Source organism: Somniosus microcephalus, chromosome 11 (genome assembly GCF_052327205.1).
Source record: "Somniosus microcephalus isolate GS21.2 chromosome 11, FLI_Smic_1.0, whole genome shotgun sequence".
In the NCBI taxonomy this organism is placed as follows: Eukaryota; Metazoa; Chordata; class Chondrichthyes; order Squaliformes; family Somniosidae; genus Somniosus; species Somniosus microcephalus.
The window spans coordinates 186,361,180-186,385,587 of record NC_140997.1 but is presented as its reverse complement, the minus strand read 5'-3'; the positions used below and the strand labels follow the sequence as shown (position 1 = coordinate 186,385,587).

Below are 24,408 nucleotides of genomic sequence, written 5' to 3'. Positions count from 1 at the left end.
GCATTCTACTCATTCAAAACCAATACATTTTTAATTTATAGTTAAGCACTGCTGGATAATAAACTAAAACATTGTTTCTACACAAATCTTTGCATGAATTAATAGTTAACCTTGGAAGAAAATCACTATGGCCCTGAAATTCCATGGGGATTCTACCAGTCTCTCACTGTACCTCTGGCAGGAGACCAGCAGAAACCACTGGTGGAAACAGCTAAAAGCGGAAATTAAGGGCCTATCTAAGCAAATAATTCAACTTCAAAACTGTAGGACTAGAAGACACCCACAGCTCAATGATAGTCGTTAGTAATCTGTCAGAAGCGAGGAAGCACAGTACGTTAATTTAGTCAAAAGACATAAAGCTGACTGTTCAGGCTGTAAAATATCAACAGTAAAACAGCAGGATGAAAGGAAATACATCAGACCCCTCTATCCTTGCTAACTACCGCCCTATCTTCAACCTCCCTTTCCTCTCCAACATCCTTGAACTTGTTGTCGCTTCCCAAATCCGTGTCCAAATTTCCCGCAACTCCATGTTTGAACATCTCTAATCAGGTTTTCGACCCTGCCACAGCACTGAAATTGCTCTTATCAAAGTCACAAATGACATCCTCTGTGACTGTGACCGTGGTAAACTATCCGTCCCCATCCTCTCGACCTCTCTGCAGCCTTTGACACGGTTGACCATACTATCCTCCTCCAACACCACTCCTCTGTTGTCCAGCTAGGTGGGACTGCCCTTGCCTGGTTCCATTCCTATCTATCTACTCATAGCCAGGGAATCACCTGCAATGGCTTCTCTTCCTGCTCCCGCACCGTTACCTCTGGAGTTCCCCAAGGATCTATCCTAGGCCTCCTCCTATTTCTCAACTACAGGCTGCACCTCGCCGACATCATCCGAAAACACATCAGGTTTCACATGTACACTGATGACATCCAGCTCTACCTCACCATCACCTCTCTCGAACCCTCCACTGCCTCTGACATGTCACGCTGCTTGGCCCTCATCCAGTATTGGATGAGCAGAATTTTCCTCCAATTAAATATTGGGAAGATCAAAGCTATTGTCTTCAGTCCCTGCCACAAACTCCATTCCCTAGACTGACTATCACTCTCCCTGGCAACTATCTGAGGCTGAACCAGAGTGTTCTATATCTTGGCATCCTATTTGACCCTGAAATGAGCTTCTGACCCCATTTCCGCTCCATCACCAAGACTGCCTATTTCTACCTTCGTAACATCCCCCGTCTCTGCCCCTGCCTCAGCTGATCTGCTGCTGAAACCCTCATCCATACCTATGTTACTGTAGTGGCGCTTCTTAGTTTCCAAACAGGCAGGCCACTGAACTGTGGGGCCTTTAACATCGAGTAGACGCGTGTCGAAATAAAACGTTCCCAAATGTAGCTTTGTCTTTTAAACGGTTTACTATAACACTTAACAAACAGAATTACAAAGCAAACACGTATAAACGAACACGGTCAAAAACTGTACTGCTCCAAACCTCACAGCTTCTGCCTCTTTCACCACGTGCAGTTTAAAACTGTAAGATGGCTGCACCCATGTGTGGCTTAGGGACTGTTCCATTGTGGCAAGAATGAAGGGGGTGTCGGACTATACTACTGGAGCAAGAAAATAGGGGGTTTCTTAATACAATAAGTCGTTCAGGTAAATTAACTGTATTATGCCATTTAGCCACTATTTTAAAGTATTTTCTTAAGCTTTTATGGCTCTTACATTCCGGCCCCTAATTGACTAGGCACATGAAGCATATCAATTACTCAAACATTCTTAAGAGTCATAAACTAATGAGTTCAACATATTTACAATATAAATGTCCACTTTTTTCGTTCAGGAACCTTTCACGCTACTTCTTGTAGCAGGCAGAGCTTTGTGATCGGTCTTTCCAGGGTCGTGTAACCGTCTGCAAACAATGCATTCAGAGAGTATTTTTCTTATTACGGAATTAGCTCCTGGAATCCAGTATCTTTGTCTTAGCTTCGCAAGCACGTGATTCCTCCCACTGTGTCCAATACTCTGGTGTATATGCTGAAGAATGAGAGTAGCAACCCGGAGGTCCTTAGAAAGGATAGCAGGATGCTTGGCCTCCTCTGGCATAGCAGATTTGTTTAGTCTCCCTCCCACCCTCAGTACTCCATCTTGCAGTGTAGGGTCCAGCTTGTAGATATGACTACCTTTCTTGATTGGAGTATTTTGCTGTAGAGCTTTGGTTTCTTCTGGGTATCTTTGTCTTTGACTGAAGCAAACTATCTCCTTCTCAGCCTTGGCCAAATCCTCCACGGTCAATGAATTCTTGCTCAATGTGGTCTTGTGCTGATGCATATACTGCTGTAGAAGCATTCTCTGCTTATCAGGGTTACTTTCAGACTGACTGATAGTGGCTCGGTACTCTTTTCTCTTACCGCTCAGGTGTAGCAGCAACTCTTTCAACCTTAGAAACCATGCAACTGCTTTCCTCAACTGGTGCCATCCTGAGAAATGGTTAACAAGCTTGTTCACTGTGTCAAAGTTCTCTTTCGTAGTTATGAAATTTACTGTGACTGATCTCTTGACTTCGACGTCGTCTTCAGTAATCTGACTTGGCATATCTGGTCTTTCTGGCCATGATCTCTCTGTTTCCAGCAGATAACTTGGGCCTTGTATCCAAGTTTCACTCCTCATGAAGTTTTCAGCCTTCAATCCCCGTGAGGCTTGATCTGCTGGGTTTAATGAGGTGTTTACATACCTCCATTGAGATGGTTGTGTAGCTTCTCTAATGGATGAGATTCTGTTTGCTACGAAGGTCTTGAAGCGTATCTTCTCATTCTCTATATACTTCAGCACCGTCGTGCTATCCGTCCAGAAGACAGATTCTTCTAATGGGAGCTGTAACTCTTTACGCATCACCTGGTCAACTTTAACTGCAACAACCGCTGCCGTCAATTCCAGTCTCGGGATGGTGACCTGCTTCAGCGGAGCCACCCTGGATTTTCCCATGAGGAAGGCACAATGTTTCTGGCCCTGTTGATTTGTCAGCAAGAGGTAGGTAGCCGTGCCATAGCCGTCCTCACTGGCGTCCGAGAAATGATGTAGTTGAGCCGTCTTTGTAACTCCAAAACTCGCGGGCTTGATGCATCTACTGACGTTGAAGCTAGAAAGTTGTTGCAAATCTGTCAGCCATCTGTGCCATCTCTGAGCTTGACCTTCTGGGATATCTTCATCCCATCCTCTCTTGTCTCTACACAGCTCTCGTAGCATCAGCTTCACCGGCAGAATGAGTGGTGCCAGGAATCCGAGAGGGTCGTAGATGGAACTGACCACGGAGAGAATCCCTCGTCTTGTGGATGGTCTTTCGTTCACCATTATCCTGAAGTTGAACGTGTCTGACTCGATGCACCATTGTACACCAAGAGCTCTCTCGATAGGAAGGACATCGTGGCTCAGGTCCAGATCTTTGACTTCAGTGGCTCTTTCCTTTTCTGGGATAGAAGCTAGAACTGCTCTGCTGTTGCTTATCCACTTAGTCAGATGGAATCCTCCATTCGAACACAGAGTTCTAAGGTCTCTTGACAGTGCGATGGCATCGTCTTCTGTTGACACGGACTTCAGACAGTCATCGACATAAAAGTTTCTGAAGATTGTCTCCACAGCCTCGGATGGTGCTTTGCCCTTGCCATCTTCTGCAGTTTTTCTGAGAGCGTAGCTTGCACAGCTGGGAGATGATGTGGCTCCAAACAGGTGTACGGCCATTCTACATTCCACCATCGCTTCACTAACGTCGCCATCTGGCCACCAAAGGAAACGCAGAAGATCAGCATCTTCGTCAGGGATTCTGACTTGGTAGAACATTGATTCTATGTCTGCCATCATGGCAACGAGCTCTTGTCTAAACCTAGTCAAGACGCCAATGAGGGTATTAGTAAGATCAGGACCTTGAAGCAGCTGGTCATTCAATGAAGTTCCTCTGAATGAGGCGGCGCAGTCAAACACTACACGGATCTTTTTCTTCTTTGGGTGATACACCCCGTGATGAGGAATGTACCAGACCCTTCCATCGTCTCTGTTCAACTGTTCTTCGGGCACTTTTACAGCATAGCCTTTCGCTATGATGTTTCTCATGAAGTCTTTGTAGTCTTCGTGAAAGTCGGGGTTCTTGTTCAGCTTTCTCTTTAGATTGATGGCGCGTTGCTCTATGCAGCGATTGTTCGGCATCTTCTCAGTGGCAAACCAATGTGATAGTGGCCATCAATGAACTGTGTAGACCTTGTCATCAAACCCATGAACTGATGGTCTTCTTGTGACATCTCTGTCTTTTCCTCACAGCTGCGTTGAGAAGTCTGCGTTGAACTGCTGCATCAACAGCTCTTCAATGCTTGCGATAGAGATGCGATTAACTGTGACGTTTTGTCGTTCCTCCTTGTTCGACTTGTGGCCATCATCTCTCCTTACCGGTCCATTGATTACCCATCCAAGGGCTGTCCTGACGGCGTAGGGTCCGTCATCCTTGCTGTTTATCACCTGCCATGGCTCCATAGTTTTGTAGGCATTGGTTCCAATTAATAGGCCAATTTCTGCTTCAATGTATGGGAGACGCACCTTTTCTAGGTAGGGCCATCTATCCACATCCTTCTGCAGGGCTAGGTTCCCTATTCTAACAGGAATCTCCCTCTGTGTGAAAACATTAGGCAGGTCTATGAAGTCCTTCTCTTCAAGTCCACACACTTCTAGGTCTGACAGGATATAGCTTTGCATTGACTTCTCATGACCCATGGTGCGTAATAGGATTTCTGTTCTTCTGCCTCTAACGTTCAGCTGTCGCATGAGTGATTCTGTGCAGAACGTTGCTGAACTACCTGGATCCATGAAGGCATAAGTCTCCACAACCTTCTCACTCCTCTTAGACTTGATCCTTACTGGTACGATGGCAAGAATACAGTCACTGTCACTGGCCCCAGTGAGTCCACAAGTCTCTGGTTCTAGCGACACCAGAGCACTTGAAACAACCTTCTCGTCGGTATTGTTTTCTTCACTCTTCTTAGAGACTTGTTCTTCTTTATGGATATGCAGCAGACTGGGATGTTTCCGAGTGCACTCTCTGCATGTTGTTCTTTGCTTACAGTTTCTACTCAGGTGCCCCTGAGAGAGACATCCAAAACATAGGCCGTTGTACTTCAGGAATTCGATTCTGTCCTTATGTGGCTGTGCTTTGATGTCGCTGCAGAAATCCAATGTATGATTCTTCTGGCAGAATAAGCATGGCTTCTGAAAGGCATTAGCAGGCGTCACTGTGCTGCTCTTTTTGGGAGATGAGTTCTGGGGCCTTTCTTCCTCGGCCTGAGTGACGATAGTTGCAAAGCTGCTTCCCCTGGAACCACCTTTCCTGAGAGTCTTTGATTCAGCAGGCTTGGCTTTCACTCTTCCATCGGTGGTCGGGCTGACATCCTGGATGTTTCCAAACAATGGGTCCCTAGCAATTTTAGCCTGTTTGTCTATGAAATTCACTAAGTCTGCAAACCTGGCTCTACTTTTCCATCTCTCCATTATCTCAAAGGCTGTTCTTCTCCATTGTTCTCTCATCCTGTAAGGAAGCTTAGAGATGACGATTCTCATAGTCGTAGGATTGTCCATCTCTTCCATGAATTCAACATCCTCCATGGTGTTGCGACATCCTATGAGGAAGAGAACATATGCGTTCAATGCCTCTCCATCTTCCGATCTGATCTGTGGCCACTTGGTAGCCTTTTCGATATATGCAGTGGCTATCTTCAGCTCGTTACCATAGTGCTCCTGCAGCAACTTCCTGGCTTCTATGTATCCCCGGTCCGGTCTCATGTGTTCACAGCTTCTGACCAGGTCTTGTGGTTTACCACTGGTGTACTGTCCCAGGTAGTACAACTTATCACTGCTGCTCTCTGTCTTGGAGTCAATGGCTTGTTCAAAGGATCTGATGAAGGGCTTATACTTGAGTGGGTCGCCTTGGAACACTGGTATGTCTCTTTGAGGGAGTCGAAACAGATTCTGTTGTTTTACAAGCATCTCTGTAATTTCGTTCTGATGTTGCATCACTCGGTATAGGCTTCTCCCTGTGTCTTCAGGCCTCTGGTGGTCATCAGCAGGGTCTAGTCTAGACCGTCTGACGTCTGGGGTAGCATCACGTGCTCCTGTTAGTGGAGAGGCCACTCTTCCACGCTGTAATGCCGGGGAATTGCTTTCGGGCTCTGTTGTAACTCTTGAAGGTGCCCTGGATCCAACTCTATGTGGCAACGTTGACTGGCAGTGGCTCCCGCCGTCCCGTGAGCCTTCATAATCTTCGTACGCACTCAACCTGGCATCTGAGACCTCGATAGCTGTTTTCATCTCCAGCCGTTCTTTCTTTGCCTGCACCTGGGCCCGCTGGGCCTGCACTTGGGCCTGTTGGGCCTGCACTTGGGCCTGCAGTTGGGCCTGTTGGGCCTGCAGTTGGGCCTGCAGTTGGGCCTGCAGTTGGGCCTCTTGGACCTGCAGTTGGGCCTCTTCCCGTTCAAGAGCTTGCTTCTCATCTAAAGATGCTGCGCGCGCCATCAACGCCGCCCGTTCAGCCTCCGCTCTCATGCGTCGCGCCGAGCTCGTGGTAGAAGCGACTGACCTGCGTCCAGAAACAGAGCTACCTTCTTTTCGATTTTTGCTCGGTCTGGCGGAAGTCTCTGAAATGCTATCGTCTGGTCCGACTTCATCGTCAACCTTATCTTTCTCTGCTGTATCAGCATCTTGACGAATTTTTAACATCCACTGCTCCGTGGCCTTGATATAGTCCTTAATGCTGGTTGATTTAAGATCAAACCAGTCGTGCTGATCAGTGTTTCCCTCTTCTTCAGACAGAAGTGCTAATACATCTTCATTGAGTATATTAAATTCTTCATGCAGCTTGGAGAAATCGTAATACATCATGTCTTCAGCTTTCTTAATATTAGCATTATCTTCCATGAGACGATCGATTATCTTCATTTTTCCAGTTATCTGAACTAATTTAGCCTTCCTTGCACCTATGCTTCTATGTAACTTCTCTTCCCTTGCCTTTGGGGTGAGCTTTATTTCCCTCTTTTGGCCAGCAATCCTTCTGGCTGGGGGAAGCTCCTGGCTCCTTAAGGCCTCGGCCATTTTACCCGCAGCTCTTATTTAGCTTCTCAACAGAATGAACAAAGCAAGTAACAGTCACTGTACCTTCGCTTTCTTAAATTGTCGTCTGGCTCCGTGACCATTCATGTATACGTTCGCCGACGGTTCCGTCCCTTCCTTCTTAGGGAGCTAGTTTTTGACTAATGTAGTGGCGCTTCTTAGTTTCCAAACAGGCAGGCCACTGGGCTGTGGGGCTTTTAACATCGAGTAGACGCGTGTCGAAATAAAACGTTCCCAAACGTAGCTTTGTCTTTTAAACGGTTTACTATAACACTTAACAAACAGAATTACAAAGCAAACACGTATAAACGAACACGGTCAAAAACTGTACTGCTCCAAACCTCACAGCTTCTGCCTCTTTCACCACGTGCAGTTTAAAACTGTAAGATGGCTGCACCCATGTGTGGCTTAGGGACTGTTCCATTGTGGCAAGAATGAAGGGGGTGTCGGACTATACTACTGGAGCAAGAAAATAGGGGGTTTCTTAATACAATAAGTCGTTCAGGTAAATTAACTGTATTATGCCATTTAGCCACTATTTTAAAGTATTTTCTTAAGCTTTTATGGCTCTTACAGTTACCTTTAGACTCAACTATTCCAATGTTCTTCTGGCTGGCCTCCTAACTTGCATCTCTGTAAACTTGAGCTCATCCAAAACGCTGCTGCCCGTATCCTAACTCGCACCAAGTCCTGCTCACCTATCACCCCTGTACTTGTTGGCCTACATTGGCTCCCAGTCCGGCAACACCTCGAATTTAAAATTCCCATCCTTGTTTTCAAATCCCTCCATGGCCTTGCCCCTCCCTATCTCTGTAACCTCCTCCAGCCCCACAACCCTCTGAGATCTCATCGCTCCACCACTAGGGGCCATGCCTTAAGTTGTCTAGGCCCTAAGCTCTGGAACGCCCTCTGCCTCTCTACCTCGCTCTCGCCTCCTTTAAGATGTTCCTTAAAACCTACCTCTTTGACCACCTGTCCTAATAGCTCCTTAGTGGTTCGGTGTCAAATTTTGATTGATAACTCTCCTGTGAAGCGCCATGGGGCGTTTTACTATGATAAAGGCGCTATATAAATGCAAGTTGTTGTTGTTAAAATACATCAGGTAATGGAGGGCGTGCATTTTAAGATGAAACATTGGCTGACAACACTGTCAGTTATAAATGATGCCATTATCAGAGGAAGATGCTGTTATCACTGATGCAAAATATTGCAACGTTTCTTTCAAATCTAACTTAAATCAATATAGAAAAAGTTACTGGGTGGTTTGAGATTTGTGACAAATTGGGGATCAGTTATAATTAAAATGATACGAAAGTTTACATATTTATAATACTTATCCATTAGATGTGACCGGCCAATTTAAATTTAGTTACTGCTAGTCTTGCTCTCCTAGGCTAGAGATGATACACATTGCATTCTGGTATGCAAAATGTCATTTAAAAGGCATTAAACTTATGCAAATATATTTTCATTGCAAAATAAGTAGAAATCAGACTTTCACAATGTAAGTAAAAAGAGGATGTATACTGCAGTTACGGGTTAAACACTGTCTATATTCTTTAATCATATGGTTGTTTTTATTGCAAGGCTTCACAGACCAAAAAGAAATAGGGAAACAGTACTCCCAGTGCCACGTGCTTGTGAGTATAGAAACAGGATGATAGTGCAGGTAAATGCGTGGTTGGAGAAGTGGTGCAGGAGGGAGGGTTTCAGATTCTTGGGGCATTGGGACTGGTTTTGGGGGAAGAGGCACCTGTATAAGATGGACGGGTTGCACCTCAACAAAGCCAGGATTAATGTGCTCGCTGAGAGGTTAAATGGTACTGTTGGGGAAGGTTTCAACTAATTTGGCAGGGGGAGCAGAAATGAGATCAGAGGGCAGAGAGATATAAACAGCAGTAAAATTAGAAATATCCCCAAAATTGTAGGGACCAGATTGAAGAAAATAGCAAAAGTGATGAAGGAGGTATTAAATTGTATGTACGTCAATGTCAAAAGCATATGGGTTACTTGGATTTATAAATAGAGGCATAGAATATAAAAGCAAAAGATCATGCTGGAACTGTATAAATTACTGGTTAGGCCTCAGCTAGAGTATTGTGAGCAGTTCTAGGCACCACCCTTCAGGAAAGATGTAAAGGCGTTACAAAGGGTACAGAGGAGGTTTACCAGGATGTTACCAGGGATGAGGGACTTCAGTTATGAGGAGCGGTTGGAAAAGTTAGGACTGTTCTCCTTGGAGCTGAGAAGGTTAAGAGGTGACCTAACAGAGGTTTTCAAGATGATGAGAGGTTTTGATAAAGTAGGGAAAAGATATTCCCACTGGCGAGTGGGTCAATAACTAGATGTCATAGATTTAAAATCATTGGCAAAAGATCTAGAGGGGAGATGAGGAAAATATTTTTCACTCAGAGATTTGTTGGGATATGGAAAGGTGGTGGAAGCTGATGCCATAAATAATTTTAAAAAGGAGTTGGACAGGTACTTGAGGGTAAGGAAGTTACAGGGCTATGGACAAAAAGCGGGGATGTGCGACTAAGCACGACTGCTCTTTCAAAGAGCCAGCACAGGCACGATGGGCTGAATGGCCTCCTTCTGTGCTGTAAGTTTCTGTGATTCTACGAACCTCCACCATCACTAAGAACACATTAGAAAATAAACAAACAATCCAAAATTTTAAATACAAAGGTTCATGTTGTTCTTGCTCATTGTGTAATGTTGTCATATCTACATCAGCTATTAAATGCAGCAAGCAACAAGCACTAAGTACACTGCCAGCACAAAGAACCTGAAAGCTGTATGTCAATACATAATCATAAAGATAATAGTGGCCTGGTCCTTGCATATCACATATGCCTCTCACATTCCTTTTTTCAAAATATATTCTTTCAGCACTGCTTACAAAGGCCGCACACGATTAGATGTAGTCCATGCAGATAGGACCAGATAGGGCTACCAAAGCTGCCACTCGATTCCTTATGAGGAGATTCTGGGCATGAAGACAATAAGCTAGGGGTCAGGGGAGATCAGAGCCCAAGCTCATGGCTGGTATCCTTTGCTTTTCATTCCTTATCTCATCAGTCACTCATTACATTTCTCTCACATTTTGCAAAGTCGCAACTGTAATGTGTTGCCATGTGAAGCAGCGTTTCTAGGGGTGTCATATTGCTAGCATTCACTTTTTAAATTTATTCTCGGGATGTATTCCTGGATTGGCCAGCACACCGGGGAGAACTCCCTTGCTCTTCTTTGAATAGTGCCATAGGATGTTTTATGTTCACCTGAGAGGACAGACAGGGCTTTGATTTAACGTCTCATCTCAGAGACGGCATCTGCGACAGTGCAGCACTCCCTCGGTACTGCATTGAAGTGTCAGCTTGGAATATGTGCTCAAGTCTCTGGAGTGGGACTTGAACCTACAGTTTTCTGACTCAGAGGCAAGAGTGCTACCACTGAGCCAAGGCTGATATGCATTTATCTGAAGTCATGGCTACTGCAAAATTGTACTCTACATCAATTAATAGGCAGTATTTAATGACAAGAACCATTTATACATAATTGAATCTGACATTTAAATCTGGAGAATAGATGAGAAACTGATCCTGGTCAACCATAATCTGCATCAAAAGTTGCTTCATGATGTGTGGTCAGGTTGAAATATTGTGCCTATAAAATCCTCTAATAGGCAAGAAGTCACCATTTATCAGTAAGTCAATGGCATTATTATTATTCTCTAACTGCAAGTGATTCAATATATGTAGACCAGTCTGTTAATAGCACTGTCTGGTTTTGTTTGGAACATTTTTGAGTGAAATGTTCTTCAGTTATATGGACATCATTTTTTTTCTTCATTGCATATTATACAAAAAAGGTAAATGAGTCATATAGAGTTGAATCTGTTTCATTCATATGTATTGGTGGGACAGGACATATTCAGGGATGGTGATGAAGCAGGCTGGGACATTGGCTGATAGGTATGATTCTGTGAGTATGACTATGTCAGGCTGTTGCTTGACTAGTCTGTGGGACAGCTCTCCCAAATTTGGCAAAGGTCCCCAGATGTTAGTGAGGAGGACTTATCAGGGTCGACTGAGCTGGATGTGTCTTCGTCGTTGTCGATGCCTAGCTGGATATCACTACCAGTATCTTCGCGATAACTATAGCCCTCAATTTCTATTCTGGTTCCCTCTAGGTTCGTGCTGGGGACATATGTAGTGTCATTCAGTTTGCCACCCAGAGTTGAATCGAGGAAGTGACAGGTGCTTTATTCAACAAGGCCAACACTATCATAACATTCACCACTGAATAGTAGCAGCAGCATGAGATGGCTGCACAATTCTAATGCATTGCTAGCTTTCCATGAGTACAACTGGTAATTGATTGTATCCATGTAGCCATTCGAACCTCTGCCCATAATGCTGCGACCTACATGAACATAGGGGCTTTACTCACAATATGCAGGTGGCCTGTGACCACCAGAACAGAATCATGAAGGTCAGTGCCCGATTCACAGCAATTCCCAGGATGCATTTATTTTGCAACAGTCATCCGCGCTAGCCTTATTTGAAGAGAAACTTGAGTGGATGGAAGAGCAGAAGGCATGCCAGTGCAGGGGGGAGGCAGTGAGAATGGGGAAGAAGCTCATGAAACACTAGTGACTGATGTGCCAGGTGCTGCTGGTATTCTGTTGACTCTGGGCTTCCTTGAACTGTGCATTGCAAGGGCCCTGCATGTGAGTGAGCCATGTCCGAGATTGTAATGGTTGACTGATGAGGCCTGCGTTCAGCCATCAGGCATTTCTAGCAGGTATGTGGCCATCAGTCCCATATATTCTGTACCCGCCTCTCCCTGATTCCTTGCAATAGTGCTTCCAATTTTTGGTCCACAGAACTGGCTTTCCTCACTCTATAGTGTCCAATTTGACAGCAATTTTGCAGAGTCACCATCTGCTTTTGCTTAAGGTTGCATTCACACCACAACTGTAGCATCAGCACGAAGTAGCTTCACATCACAATGGTACTGTAGTTAAAGTATAAATGCGGAGTTAGGGCCCTACTAACACCAGAGTGAAGCAGAGTTTGGGTCTTAACACTGTGTTTAGGCTCAGCAAGTTTAGCATCAGTGCCACGCCAAGCCTCTTCACCGATTCTAAACGTGTAGTGTGAATGCTCCGTAACTACTCCTATTTGCAGCTGACAACTGATTGGGAGAATTAGTGCTTCTCCCTTTTCATTGGCTAGCCCACTTTATGGAAGATACAGCCCACACTTTAGCCCACAGACTGAAAACTACAAAATCTTGAGCAAGTCAGCAGGCTTTATTACCTGTACTTCTAAAAACTCTTCATATCAGAAGTTTACCCTGAATAAGGGATCAACAGCAGCGTCGAGGTTGTAATGGCCTTTTCATTTCTGTTAATTTGTTGAATGTTTGTTTCAACAGTAAGTACTGACATCGTTGGCATTATTGGCTTGGGGGAGTTACTTCATCTTACAGGGAGCTCAATTAACATGCACAGCAGAACTGATAAAACCACTGAAGCATCCTGAACTAATGACTGTATTTACTGATATTACTTCAGCTCCCTTACACTGTAGTTTCAATGCCCCTATTCAGACAAAAGGATTTAAAAATTCCTAGCAATAGACGGGGAGGTGGGAGGAAGTAGGCTTGATCCTCAACTTGTTCAGCTGAGCCCTGCTGCTCTGGCACTGACTGAAGGAAATGGAATCTTCCAGCATAATACAGACGAGCCAAATAAATAAAAGCAACATAACTAAGATCCTCCTCAGGCTGACAACACCCAAAACATATGAAAGGACACAGGTGTTCCTTCTTCTCCCAAGTGCCCCACTACACACCTCGAGTGAGTGGGAGGCATTGGGTTGGGGGGGAGTTCAACTGCCGGTCGCCCATTTCTTGCTGGTTGTAGGACCCCAATTGCAATTTTAATGTACTAATGGGCATAAGCATGTGCCATGCATGCTAGTCCCAGTTGTACCGGACGTTGAGCAGTTTAACCGACAGTCATTAAAGGGATCGCTGGAAGCCACTCAGGAAAAGGCAAGATTTTGTTTATTTTAAAAGATTTTTGTGGGACCGGGAAGAGCTTTCAAAAATCTTCCGGCCAGCTGCTGGTCTATTCTCACTGCCCCCCATGATCTTCTCCACCCCGCCCCGTAGCTGGCTCCGTGCAGAAGCCTGTCGATTTTTGTGCTGTCCAAAACCAACGAACTGCAGCGCAGCATCCGTTTGGCACCTGCAGCCTGCCAGCAAAATTCAAATGAAGCCCGAAACTGCAAATGGATTCGGGCCTCCTTGGGCACTGCCGACTTTGTGCGATTTTGAGCTAAAATTGAAAATACATCCCCATGGAGCGCTCCATGTCCTTAAGGTGCAGGAATATTATGGATACAACACAGACTGTAACACCAACTGAATAGTGACCCATACATCATGTCTGCAGATGAGTAAGTGCAGTTAGCCAAACAGATTGGCTGTGCAGTCAATCTACTGATTTACACTAATCACAAATCAATCACCCTCTTCCACATAGCGGAGTGATGCTGCCAGTCAGACCTCCTTGGATTACTGTCATGATCGGCCTAGTAGAATACTGGAGACTGCAGAATGCCACTCCACTCAGAGGCTGTGGAGGTTCCTTCAAATTAATGTGACTGACAGCGTTACACTTCTAGTAATTGTTGGCTGAAGCAGAGAGAATTTTTAAATGTCATGAAAAACAATTCAATTAAATCTATTCACTTTTTCCATTAAAGGCATTAGTTTCAATTTCTTGATCCTGGAAACCCAGTTACAATTTCAGAATTTAAAATAAAAGCATCCCTAAATTGAAAGCTTTCATTTTCTGGAGTGTTCTGGCAATTTTAGCCTCTGGTTCCTGATTTCCTTAATAAGTACAGAAAGTGGTTTTATATTTTGGGGATTTTACTCTGGATATTTTTCTCAGGTTCAGCCTCTTAGACCACTCCGATAGGCAACCTTTCGTTCCCTGTGACCTGGAGTGTGCCATTACTGCCTCAATACAGTATCTAGGTAATTTGTAGCAAACCCAGAGATTGAACAGAAAGCTCTAGTCACTGTGTTTCAGCTGCTGATTATATCACTTGCCCTTACATAATCCGCTTTGACTCAAAAACGGTAGGATAAACACATTAATAGACCTTGTCTTAGGCTATAAATTGTCGACCGTATCTATTAAAAAGTAAACGGGTAAGTGAACAGAAGAGATGATTTCTAATGGTTACAGGCGTTGCAGAGTGCTTCTAGTCCTTTAATGTTGCTTCCAGCTCTTCAGCAGAATTTCCCCATTCTGCAGAGTGGGCTTCCTATTGGTGGTGGTGATCCTGCTGGGAGCCCACACCCTACATGACTCCCAACCCAAATTAGGGCATTAGCAGAGTGCCATGCGGAAGTCCTGCTCAGCTGGAACTCCACCACTGGGCGGAGAATCCTTGTTGATGTCTGTAATCAAAACAAGCAGGCCCACGTTTTGTGAATGAATCTGGTTTTTAACCCCATAAATACTGTGACATAAAGAAAGGACCCAATACAATGATACATTATAGACAAAAATGCTTCATTTTGTCACAGGTGGCTTGCCTTGTGCCAATTCACTTATTGAAGTATTTTGAATGCAGGATAATTTCATTTATCTAGATCTAGAAGTACCCCATTAAATTGAGTCTTTAATTCAATGTAATCAGAATTAATCAATTAGAAGTCATGTAATATAAGGCAATTACATCTAATCATAGTTGGTAATTTTAGAATATTACACAATACCTATACTATCTAGAATACATCACAAATTGCATCAAAATTATGATAATGATGATTAACCATAACAGTGTATATTAACCATAACAGTGTATATTTTAAAGCAGATTCACAGTTGTCAGAAAACAAATCATATATCTGAAAAGGATTTTGCTACAGTTATACATTTATTCAAGTTATACATTTCAAATGTGATTCATAGCCTTGCATGCATATTAAGCAGCCCAAGACATACCAATATAAAAAAATACCAGCCTGGACTCTGCCAGTCAGCCTTGTCTCTAATAATTGAGATAATTGGCACTTTCGTTATTGTGTGCTAATCCATTGCAGCTGGGCTTAATAGCTTGTAGAAAATGCACATGTGTGGTAATTACTGTCAGTGAAGTATTGCCATCAGTGGGAGCAAAGCAATGTATGTGGTAAATATTCATCTGACAGCATTTGACCCCACAACTGGTCTTGTTTTTTGGGATGTGAAAAACTGCTTAGCATCAGCCTGTGTTTTTGGCATATGTATCATTACTTATGAAGCAGAGTGGCACGGCAAAAGTGTGCTTGGAATGTTTTATGCGACGGAACTTTGTTGCATTCTGCAGTACGTTTGATCTAGATTAATTAAAATGTCATTGTCACAATGAAGTTGTTTTGAGGTGAGCTGTTCATTGATGGGGGCAGGAGAATTTGGTGATGCAGGATCTTGTAAATTTGACTAATAGGGTATGCCTGTTGGTTTACGTTTATATATGAAAGGGTAACCTCTACAAACTATTTTAACAATCAAGGTTTTGTATGTTTTGCCAATAAGCTTATTTTTGTTTTTAAAAAAGTGTGCTTGGGGTATAACCCAGAGGCTAATGGATCAACACCATTTTTCATGCAGATTTCTTTCAAAGTTATTTCTTGTAAGGCAAGCACTTCCCTTTTTACCTCATGATATATGTGTGCTGGTAACATTAGGGATTAAATATTTTACCACCTGCAGATTTTCAAAACCCAATCTTAACAGCCCCCACCTCCTTGATTCACCTCAGCTTCTTACTATCCTTTGCTTCCACTATGATCATTGACCCTTCAAATAGGTTTCTCAATAAGAAAAAGCGAGCCCACAATATGCCTTGTGATATATTTGCATCTTCAGTCTGGCTTTCCTGATTTTCTTTGACGAGTACCTTGGGATCTTTTACATTCACTTGAGCAGGCAGGACCTCTGTTTATAAAAAGCACCTCATCTGATCAATAGCACCCTGGTGATGTAGCACTCCCTCAGTACTGTACTACAGCAAGTATCTTCAATTCATGGCCTTCTGACTCATAGGTAAAAGCTCTACCAACTAAGCCAAGGAGTTGGCCTCTGTGAAATAGAGAGGCATAGGGGTTTAGGGAAGAACTTCAGAGAGTTGGGTGGAGACAATTGAAAGCTATGCTGCCAGTGGTGGGGGTGAAGAGAGGGTGTTTCCACAGAAAGCTAGAGTCGGAGGACTGAAAGGTGCAAGAAAATCTAAATTGCACAGAGAACTATGAGCAATTATGCAAATGAGCTAACCAAGGAAAATTGTGTGCAGTCGGCTCACTGCATTTCTGGCTAGCTTTGCACCAGCATCTACCCATTCTGAATTGAATTTCTTGAAGACCAGAAAATCTACCCTCTTGTGTCTATGATTAATAGAATTAATAAAAGTGATTTTCCAATTTTGTGCTCCTAAAGGGGAGCTTTGCCTGTCAGAAGAACATATAGGGAAAGTCAGGTGCAAATAATAGAAAGACAAGTCTTTGGGGAGGTTGAAAATTAACCCCTTTTGTCTCTTCTCTTAGTGGGGAAAGGATTTGGTGAATGAGATGAGGCAAATGTATGAGCATAGCTGAAAAACATAAAAATGAGGGTACAATAAAATGTAAAAGTTGCCACTCTATGATTTTTAAAGCTAAACTACTAGATAGTAAAGCCTTTGTTTGAACATACTCTGTGAAGTAGGGACAGAGCCAAACACTCTTGCCACTTCTTTCTATTTTCCCATTCAATTCTGTGTGCAAATTAATGCATTATTACATTGCTGGTAACTGTCAATGTGTGTGCATAAGTACAAATTGGTCGGCTCCAGCACCAAACTACACTACAGCATTCACTTGTTCTAGGAGATTATGAGGCAGAATATACAAAGCATGCAAGAGAGGAGGAGGAGATAGCCTTCTGTAAGAATGCATTTAACCCCATGTATCGGTTCTTGGCTTGATGTTGCTGGCCAAGGGGGTGAGGACTGAATTAGAAACAAAATCAAATAGTAAGCAAATTCTTGACAGTGAAAGTGACTGCAGCGCTGAACGTGAATACTGTTCTCATTTTAAATTCTGCTGCCACTTCCTAGGGCCCTGATGTGTTATAGCAACCTCAGGTAGTTTGCGATATTAAATTATTTTGGCTAACGGCTGCATTTTTTTTTATAGCAGTAGATTACAAATTAGTTCACAGAAGCAAGAGAGCAGCAGCTTAAGATTTTTACGAAGCAACTGGCTTCTCCAGGGTTTTCAATGTAATAGATTATATGAGTCTTACCAAAATCTAGTCCCAAGAGTGTGCTCAATGATTCTACAGGCAGTCTGTGATGCACACAATACCTAACCTACATTGGCCAATTTGCCTGGAAGCTGCCGCTGGATGTTGTTATAGACTCTTGCATAGGAGGAGCGAGATAGCAGGGTAACATTACATAGAATAACATAGAATGTACAACACAGAGAGAGGCCATTCGGCCTAACTGGTCCATGCTGGTGTTTATGTTTCACATGAGCCTCCTCCCACCTCGCTTCATCTAACCCTATCAACATAACCTTTTATTTCTTTCTCCCTCGTGTTTATTTAGCCTCCCCTTAAATTTATCTATGCTATTTACCTCAAATACACCATGTGGTAGCGAGTTCCACATTCGAGCCACTCTGAATAAAGAAGTTTTATTTGAATTCCTTATTAGATTTATTAGTAGCTATTTTATATTTATGGCCCTTAGCTTTGGTCTTCCCCACAGGTGGAAACACCTTCTCTACGTTCTCATAAGATAGAGGATTGTAGAAAGGCCAGAATGTTACAGTAATAAGATTTTGGGGGGGAAAATAGCAGAGGGAAAACTAAGCGAATGTATTTAGCCTAGAATTCCATGGGGTTCTCCTCGTGGCCTGCTGTAGCTTCAGGTCAGTAGGAGACAGCAGAACCCCAGAGAAATAGTGAGAATGGCTGTTTTCAGCTGTTCTCTGAGGGTCCCACTGATCTCCCACCTAAGTTACGTTTGGAGATCGGGTGAACCACTGTGGAATTTCAAGTTCATTGTTTCTGGGTACACGATTACTTTCCCACTTGGTTGTCAAACAGCCAGAGCAGTATAAGGCTATTCTGGATCCAACCTTTAGTAATGACCCAACTGTGGTGCATAAGGGATTATAGGGCGGCATCCATGATCCAGTGATCAGAATGCTCAAGAAGGGTGTGAGAAGTTCAGTAATAATTTTGTTTAAATTTTAACAGGGGAGACTGTAATGAGTTTAAAAAAGGGGTTAACAACATGTCTGTCCGTTGCACTGTGCCGAGGTAGGTCCTAACTCAAGTTTTTCTTTGTATTTTCTGATCTCAAGCAGCAACCTAGTGAATCTGCACTGTACCCTTTCAACAACAACAACTTGCATTTATATAGCACCTTTATTGTAATATAAAACATCCCAAGGCGCTTCACAGAAGCATTATCAAACAAAAAATGACACCAAGCCACATAAAGAGCTGTTACGACAGGTGACCAAAAGCTTGGCCAAAGAGTTAGGTTCTAAGGAGCACCTTAAAGGATGAATGAGAGGTAGAGAGGCGGAGAGGTTTAGGGGGGGGAATTCCAGAGCTTAGGGCCTAGACAGAAGAAGGCAGGACTGCCAATGGTGGGGACTTACTCTTTAATTATCCCTGCATGGCCACGGGATTCATGCAGCTCAGGAAACACGTCTGTCAACCTGAGGCGGGAGTTCTGTGCCCATTGCTCCAGCTGATTATTTGGCAGCATCAAATGTACAGTAAAAGCTCCCACCTGACAGATGATCACTTTCCTCAGGCAGAAGCTGTTGCTCAGTCCATTTCCAGCACAGATTCTGGAGGCTGCAAGTGCTTCCAGCAAAGTCTCCATCCAGTCTCACCTCATTGGAGGAACTCTCTCTCACCATTGACAGAATGCTTCTGTCATCAGTACTTCACCTGCCATCTATTCTATCAACATGGATGTCATTTATACTGTCTCACCTTGGTCCTCAGAATCGAACCACGATCAGCCCCAACACCAGCAGCACCAACAACAACACCAACCTTCTCCGCAATCACCTGATGCTGCACAGGGCATCAGCACCCGAGCACATTGCTGCCCAGGAGGCCAGGGATAGCCGCATCATGGCCAGATTTAGTTAACTTTATGCTGTACACCCTGGCTGCCACATGATGCGCCAGGTTGGCACCATCCCACAGCAACACCATAAAGCATCCCTACAATGACCAAGCCATTCCTTTCACACTCATCACCATTGCGGGGGGTACCGTTATGTACTCACCATTCACAGCAACTCACTTATCCACTTCCAAAGGTGCACAGAAATCTGTCCAAGTGTTCAAAATAAAGATTTTTATGTTTGACACCACATTAACAGAAACGTTACATAAACATTGGATAAAACACCCAAGTGGCTACCCTTGTGTGTTGTTAGTTGGTATGATTACACTAGGATGAGGGTGAGTGTGAGGGGGGGCTAGTGAGATGGGAATGTGATAATGCAGATAGAGAGAGAGGGATGGGTGGACGTGCAAGGTAGGTTGGTGTAAGGATGTGCAGGAGTAGGGTAGGGAAGGCAGAGTGATAGGGATGTGATGAGTGACACAGCAGGATGCAGTTGAGTGTGGCTTTGTACTCACGTTTCCTGATCTAATGAGATCATTGAAACATTTGTGGCACTGCACCCAGGTCCTCCTGACCACATCCCTGCTTGTGCCCTCCTCTGCAATATGCAACCAGACTGTCCTAGTCTCCTGGGGAGGTCCCTTCAGCCCATCGGAAGGGAAGAGGACCTCCCTGTGTGCTGTGACTCCCTCCATAAGCGTATGGAGGGGGTCACTGGAGAAACTGGCTGCAGCCCTCTGCCTCTGTGCAGTCATTGTCAGTGTTTGCAGCACTCCAATGCTGTAGTACACTTACTTCACTATGTTAGATGAAACTTCAAATGTAATGTGGCCATCGTCCCTTTAAAGATCCCAGCTGAAAACGCATCATGAATGATGTCACCAGTCCTGCTCCATCTCTTTGGGCCAGGTGACGCGCTGGGCAAGCTTAATAGAGTAATAGAGTCATAGAGCTATACAGCACAGAAAGAGGCCCTTCGGCCCATCATGTCCGCACCGGCCATCAAGCCCTGTCTATTCTAATCCCATTTTCCAGCACTTGGTCCGTAGCCTTGTTTGCTATGGCGTTTCAAGTGCTCATCTAAATGCTTCTTGAATGTTGTGAGGATTCCTGCCTCTACCACCCTTTCAGGCAGTGAGTTCCAGATTCCAACCACCCTCTGGGTGAAAAAGTTTTTCCTCAAATCCCCTCTAAACCTCCTGCCCCTTACCTTGAAACTATGCCCCCTGGTTATTGACCTCTCTATTAAGGGGAAAAGTTCCTTTCTACCTACCCTATCTATGCCCCTCATAATTTTGTATACCTCAATCAGGTCCCCCCTCAGCCTTCTCTGCTCTAAGGAAAACAACCCCAGCCTGTCCAGACCCCATTAAGGTAAGTTCATTTTCAGCAGTGGGATGGAGCCAGCAGCGGGGTCGCGACCTGGTAAAGAAAATTCTGGCCAGAATGTCCAAAAAAAGGCAAGCCCAAATTTATTAGTCACTAGTTGATGTTCCATAGCGTTTCTCACAATCTAATTTTTTCTGTTTTTATTTGTTTTTCATTCTTTGGCCGGAATATTCTCCTAAAAAAACAGGTGGGTTTTAGTGTTAAAAAAGGGATTCCCAACCTGATCCTGCCTCCAACCCGCCCGCTTCCGGTTTTACCGGAGATGGGATGGGGGTGGGACGGTGGGCAGGTGACCAACCCGCTCCCAGGGGGCGGTACCTCCATTTAAATATTGTAATGAGGCTGGAAGCCTCTTTTTTCCCCTCCATTTTGAATTTAACTGCATGTGGATAGATTTCACACAATTCGTGAAACCCGGCAGTTAAACCGATGCGGGGACTGCTGCATCAAGGAGGTAAGTGGCTTTATACCTACCTCCTGGATCCAGGGTCCCAACCATACCCACCCCCCTCACGAGGCCTCCGATCACCTTCCCAGGCCTTCCGACTCCCCCACCCCCCCAGGCTGCCCCACCTCCAATGATGATGATGAGGTCGGCCACGATCCTCTTCCCTCCCCCGTGATCCCCGGCCGATGCGCCTCCACCGCGATCCCCAACCGACCCCTCCTTGATCCCTGGCTGACCGCACCCCCCCCAGCGATCCCCAACCCCTGCCAATGCTCTCTCCTCCCCCCAGTGATCCTCAACCCCTGCCAATGCTCTCTCCTCCCCCCAGTGATCCCCAACCCCTGACAATTGTCGATCCTCCCCCCAGTGATCCCCGACCCCTGCCAATTATCAATTCTCCTCCCGCAATCCCTCCCCTGGATTGGCCCCTCACTTCTGAGGCCTACCCGCCCACAGCCAGCCAGCCTCTCAAGCTGGCTGGTTGCGGGCGGGAATCCGAGGCCTCACATTCAAATCAGGTTCTGCCGTTAAAGTCGGCAGGGCCTGCGGGAAACTCGGCCTCCCGGGTTTCCCATTCGCCTCGGAGGTCCCCCACCCCCAACCTGCCTACTTTGCTCCCTACCTGTATGGCTTGCACAATTTCTTAATACTATCATATATCTCTGCATTTCTCATTCTCTCTTCCTTTTCTTGTAAGTCTCTTCTTAACCGTCTCTTCTCTCTTCTATATGTTTCTTATTCTCTCTGTAGATGTCGTAAAGTAAACCTTTCATGACAAATGATCCCTGCCTGTTCCAATAACATTCATCAGTGGTTAATATTTGGATGATATATTTAGACAGCTCAGTGACAGAGGTGAGTAATGTGCCCGCCAGTAGAAAAAATGAACTAGCTGGCACCTTCCCTGAAATGAATACAGAAATGCAGTCAGACAACCATAACTGCCTAAGGTTTTTGGAGCATAAAGCTGCAAAATAGAATGTCTCCTCCAGTTACATAAGTGATTTTCAGTGCAAAATAAAAGTGTTTTTGTTTACACGTTTCTTATTAACTATATATTTGTATGATCTATGTTATGTTATAAAATGAAGTTTCCTTTGACCAGATAGGCTCTGCTTAAAAATGAAAGCAGGAAAAGACTATATGGACACCACCTTTAGAGGAAGTGGTTTAACTGCATTCAAGGGGTAAATATAAAGGGTTTTAGCAACAGGGAAAGGCCTGTTGTTCAAACAAACCTGTCCTTTTTTCATTTAACTCAACTTGCCTACCCACCTTCTTATCATGTGATTTATCCCTTTTCTAGAAATACAAGTACTTATCTCTTGATCTGATTTATACTGCCCACTTCATTGGCCTTCTGTGGTAATTTATTACACAACTCTGTTAGCTTCTAAGCAAGAAAGTTCTATTAGACTTCTCTTTTTATTACTAGCTTCCTCATTTTTAACTTATGTTTCCTGGTATTTGGATCCTTCCGCATAATGGACAATTTGTTGGATTAGCTTTGTCAAACCCTATTGTACATAGAAGCATAGAAGATAGGAGCAGGAGTAGGCCATTCGGCCCCTCGAGCCTGTTCCACCATTTAATGAGATCATGGCTGATCATCCAAATTCAGTACCCTGTCCCTGCTTTCTCCCCATATCCCTTGATCCCTTTAGCCTTAAGAAATATATCTAACTCCTTCTTGAATATATTTAATGAATTGGCCTCAACTGCCTTGTGTGGTAGAGAATTCCACAGGTTCACCACTCTCTGGGTGATGAAATTCCTCCTCATCTCAGTCCTAAATGGCTTACCCCTTATCCTTAGACTGTGACCCCTGGTTCTGGACACCCCCACCATCGGGAACATTCTTCCTGCATCTAGTCTGTCTAGTCCTGTTAGAATTTTATAAGTTTCAATGAGATCCCCTCTCATTCTTCTAAACTCTAGCGAATATAAGCCTAATCGACCCAATCTCTCCTCATACATCATTCCTGCCATCCCAGGTATCAGTCTGGTGAATCTTCGCTGCACTCTCTCCATGGCAAGAACATCCTTCCTCAGATAAGGTGACCACACAATACTCAAAGTGTGGTCTCACCAAGGCCCTGTACAACTTCAGCAAGACATCCTTGCTCCTGTACTCGAATCCTCTCGCTATGAATGCCAACATATCATTTGCCTTCTTAACAGCCTGCTGCACCTGCATGCTTACCTTCAGCGACTGGTGCACAAGGACACCCAGGTCTCGTTGCACTTCCCCTTTTCCCAATCTATTGCCGTTCAGCTAATAATCTGTCTTCCTGTTTTTGCCACTGAAGTGGATAACCTTGCATTTATCCACATTATACTGCATTTGCTATGCATCTGCCCAATCACCTAACCTGTCCAAATCATACTGGATTTTCTCTGCATCCTCCTCACAGCACACACACCCATCCAGCTTTGTGTCGTCTGCAAACTTGGAGATATTACATCTAGTTCCCTCGTCTAGATCATTTATACATATTGTGAATAGCTGGGGTCCTAGCACCGATCCCTGCGGTACCCCACTAGTCACTGCCTGCCACTCGGAAAAAGACCCGTTTATTCCAACTCTTTGCTTCCTGTCTGCCAACCAGTTCTCTATCCAAGACAGTACCTTACCCCCAATCCCGTGTGCTTTAACTTTGCACGCTAATCTCTTATGCGGGACCTTATTGAAAGCCTTCTGAAAGTCCAAATACACCACATCCACTGGTTCTCCCTTATCTATTCTACCAGTTACATCCTCAAAAAATTCCAGTAGATTAGTCAAGCATGATTTACCTTTTGTAAATCCCTCCCCAGTTTGGGAAACTTCAATTACGTCACTGTGGAGATGTTTTTCCATAGCGAACAAGCCCAATTATCGTAATCTTTTCTTATAACTTAGATTCCTGATATGCAGAATCATGCTGGTTGCTCACTTCTTACCTGCTCAGTGGAATTTACAAATGCTGAATTTGAAGATTGTAAGTTACGACTTAGCTGGAATTGGCCCCAGTATCTAATTTTCACGGTATCGGAAAACCACCCCACACCACCTACCATAATCCCCAGCCTCAGCCCTCCTCCCTAATGGCAGAAATTCCCAACTCCTGAACCACCCCTTGCTGGTACTGTTTCCCTGTCTTAGCTCTCTCCTCCCACCCACCTCTCCCTGTTCCATCTTCTGCTTTACCTGCACCATTCCCCTCT

At 44.4% G+C, this 24,408-nt stretch overlaps 1 protein-coding gene across 1 annotated transcript in view; it reads right to left on the bottom strand.

Moving 5' to 3' along the window:
• The window catches only part of synpra (synaptoporin a), a 148,694-nt gene that overhangs the window by 15,765 nt on the left and 108,521 nt on the right, over positions 1–24,408 (bottom strand). The window lies entirely within an intron of this gene.